The sequence below is a fragment of the Anser anser genome (assembly GCF_964211835.1).
Source record: "Anser anser genome assembly, chromosome: 3".
NCBI lineage: Eukaryota > Metazoa > Chordata > Aves > Anseriformes > Anatidae > Anser > Anser anser.
In genome coordinates this window covers 88,647,135-88,651,373 of record NC_139722.1, presented here as the reverse complement: position 1 = coordinate 88,651,373, position 4,239 = coordinate 88,647,135, and positions in this window count along the sequence as shown.

The following is a 4,239-nucleotide window of genomic DNA, read 5'->3' as shown; positions in this document are numbered from 1 at the left end:
CTTTCTTCTTGATTTTCTTTTTTTAACTCTAGGAAAGAGTTTTATTTCAAGTAGTTTCTACCTCCTGTAGTAGCTGATAAAATTGAGAAACTGTAGACAATGAAGATATTCAGCACTTAGCCTGCTCAGTAAAAGGCTGATTTGTTCCCAGCTGAAGTCAATGGAAGAACTTCTGTCAACATCATCAGTGGAAGTTTGTCTGAAGTCCTGAACCTTGTGTAAAATTGGGGGGAGGAGGGAAAACAAGCAGAGTTCATGTTTCTGTAATTGCTACCAGCATGCAGACCTCCAGAGGGGGACAAAGGAGCTTTTCTGTTTCTGTGACTGTGTGTAAAGATGGTACAAAATGTTTTTCAGAGTTGTTATGGTGCTTTTCATACTAGAAATGTAAGAATGTAAGCTGAATTTGTAAATCTAGTGTAAGTGGTCAAGTCACCAAAAAAAGGTAATTAAGAAGGGAAGAGGGTTTTGAGAGAGGCTCTTTGACCTCTTTTTGTGATTTTAAGCAGTTACTGCATATAAAAATAAACTGAATATAAGAAGTATTTGTTAGTATCATTGCCCTACTTTCTTCAAATAACCATTTGCTCTCAAAACCAAAGAAAACAGGGTTTGACATACTTTTGATGCTTTTTAAAGTGGAAGTTGGGTAATGAGTAGGTTGTTTAAATCCTGTTTTTATTTTTAAATGAACTCCTTTGTAGCTGTTTCTTGGTTTTCTTCTATAAATGTCTTTCTGATTATATATCTAAGCTTATTTGTTCACAGTTGACAGCTAATTTTTTTATTTTTATTTTTTACCCTTGTGTTCTTTCTAATTTTTTCAGTGAAGTGCTTGGTGCCTTGTAAATCTAAAGTGGAAGAGGGAGCCTGTGTTTCTTGCCTGCCTTGTGTTGAAGGATAGCAGTGCAGGGAAGGGAGATGCTGAGAGAAGGCTGCTTTTTTCCACAGTTCTGCATTTAGATGGTGCTGATTTGGAACACAGACCACCTGGATAGTTTCATTGCTCAGATTCGTTTTCACAAAGGTCTCAGCGTATGCAACGGTAGACAGAAACTCACTCGGACAATCACCTTCTTCAGACATCCTCATTGAATGCTGTGTTACCTGTGTGGGATGTACTCTTGATTAACTTTATTTGGGTGGAAAGGACACCAACATCCATCCAATGTCCTTTTGATCTGCTCTCCTACAGTTGCTTCTGCAACTAGTGGTGGTGGTCAGTGCAGAGCCCAGCTGGCCACGAATGAAGAGCAGCAGCTAGCACCAAAGGAAAGCAAGAGCTTTGCAAATGACAAACTAAAAGTTGTTACCCTGTATTTGTCTTCAGCTTTCCAGAAGCTGAACCTTCATGTGGTACAAGTTAAATAGCACTTTTTTTTTCACGCCCTTTTGTCAATTGTTCTTCTGTGCCTGAGTGGAGCAGGGTGCTCTGTTCCACCCTGGAAAAAAGATTCTTGTGGTCTCTTGAGGTAGGAGTAAAAGGTACTCCTGGAACTGCTGGAATGGGCAGAAACAAAATGGATGGTGTAGACTATGATGTGATGTGCAGGCAGATTGGTGGACAGAGGTTGTTTTGCAATTTTGTGAAATGGCATGTATATTTTTATTTATGTATTCTTTTTTTTCCCTTTTTTTTTCTTTCTTTTTTTGCTATGGTTTCCAGAGGCATGCAGTAAATGATTTATCTACTGTACTGATCCCCTGTGCTGGCAGAGCTGTAGCATAGTGCACTGACTGGGAAGCCTTAAGTTCTAGGCTGGCCTTGGATTCTTGACTCCAGATCCTCAGGAGGAGGGGTGAGTTAATGGAGGGGGATTTACTTGTGTGTTTGAATGGTACAATATGGCATTACCTCTCCTTCCTTCCTTCCTGACCTAGTTCTCTGAAATCTGCCTTTCTCCTGATTTTTAGAGAGCTGTTGATAAGGAGTAAGTAAGCCTATTTGAATATTTCTTTCTTTACACTACTTCAAACCAGGCAGAAATACCTAGTAAATTCAAAGGATTATGAATTAACTCCAGGCATTCATTTGATACTGCAACCTTCAGTTTGCCATGTTGGAGGCTGGCAGGAAGGCCTTTCTCCTGGGTGAAGTCTGTTGCAGAGCAGAGCTTTATTAACAGGAGGTGGAAGAAGAGCCATGGAAAAGCTGCTGGCATTTTGTCAGTATTTATTGTAAATCCTGGTGTTTTTAAATATTCAGGTTTCTTTGAACACCTGTGGCTCTGTTTGGAAAGGAGAAGCAGCCTTCAAGTACTTAAAAATCGCAGAAAACTTTAAAAGTGGAAGTCATGGTTTAGACAAAATACAGTATGGTGTTTTTTTTTATTTATTATTATTATGGTAGAGATTAACTAAGCAGCAGATAGGCTTTTGGGAGGGTTGTGTGTTTGCTTTACACTTTTTAATGGCCATGTGAGCAGGGAGGAAATGTATCAACCAGCATTCTGTTACTATTTTTTTTCCAAATGTATGTGTTTTACTGGTAGAAATTACAAGTAGCAGATTAAGATATAAGGTCTCTGCCACTCCTTAATTCTTGCCAAGAGTGGAAATAAATGCCTAATTCTTAGCTAAGGGAAGCTGCATGAAGATCTTAATTTTTGCCCTTAGATGATTTGTGTTTGCCCACTTTCTTCGTATTTTTTTTAGGCTGGTAAACCCCAAATGTTTTTTCAAAAGTAGCAAGTGTAGTAAGTAATGATAGCAGGTCTCCTTTAAAAAAGCAGCTACAAAACCAAACTACAACCGTCCACCAAACCAGTGTGTTCCAAAGCATGCTAAGATTATATTTCTTCAGTGCAGTGACAGGTTTAGAGTTGATAACTCGTTTCCCCTGAGACTGGAACTACAGCAGCAAGAATGTCTGCTTAATGTGTTGCAGAACACAGACTTCTTTTTCCCTGAGGAAGGGCAGGAGATAGCATGTGAGATAGGTTTTCCTGTGGCACTTCATGTAATATTATGTTGGTTTATTACTCTCTGGCAATGTTACAGAAGGGCAAGGGGAGCACAATCATCCTCTGGAATAGAATTTAGTCCTCTTTTGCCCCCCTGCACAGAGTAAATTAAAGCAGCCTACATGCCACTGCTGTGGGAGTAGAGAGCAGCCAAGGGTTTTACTCAACTCCTTTGCTGGTATCCAGCATGACGAGAAAGAGATGCAGGTCATGGTTCCTAGGCCACCTCTTCTGTTAACTGTTTTTAGCTAGTATGGTTGTATTCTTGGCTGTGACCGACTTGAGCAAAATAAAGCAGCTCTAGACTGTTACTTTCTGTCACAGAGCAGAAAATCAAGGCTCCATGTTTAGTGTTAATGCCTTGGTTTTGTTTTGTGGTCCACCTGCACCTCTTCTTGGGCTGTCCTGTTGCTTGCAGTGAGAAGACTGATTGCTGTAAGTTGTCAGTTCTGGTAAAGATAGTCAAGCTGCTCTGGTAAAGCTAGTCAAGCTGCTGTAATTATTCCCAGAATGCTCCTACAGCAGCTGGAGATGCAGAGAGCACAGCCATCAAAATTGCAAGGGAAGGTGGTGGTGAATGGTTGAGTAGCTGCAGCAAATAAGCTGCTTCATGAGACGCAGTGTTCCCTTTTACCAGTAGGCTGACTGGAGAATCTTCAGTTTACAGAGAGCAAAGCGCATATGTAAGGTAATGTTTTCAAGTCTTAATAAAACACTTCGTTGTTTTTTTTTTTTTTAAGAAGCTTCTTTGTGGGAGAGCTTTAGACAGAATATAAGTTGAAATAGTACCAATTAGCTGGGATATAACCCTGTTCAGTTTGGCTGATGAATGTAGAACTTAAACATGATTGTTGAAGCAAAATAACACTTCAGGATTAGAGGTAGCTGTGAAGACTATGAAAAGGCTAGTAACAGCAATCCGACAAAAAAATGGTAGGGATGATCCTCATGTCATTGCATTAGGCCAGTACTTGCATTAGGCCATGTTCGTCTCCTGTCAGACATGAAAAAACAGAAATAAAAGGAAAATGACAGATAATTAGATGAGAGAAGGACTCAGTAGCTATGTACCTGAAAGATAGTATCTAGAAATGCTAGGTTAGCAGAACAAGAGAACAAAGTCCATTAGCAAAGGCGTATCAGTCACTGCTTTTTCTCACAAGAACTGAAGGCTTAATGCAATTAAACCCATTTAGTATAGCAATTTTCAGGCACTTTTTACAGTTCATGTCCTCTGGCAATTAGTTTCACAGATTATATTACTTTAGCAAGTGTA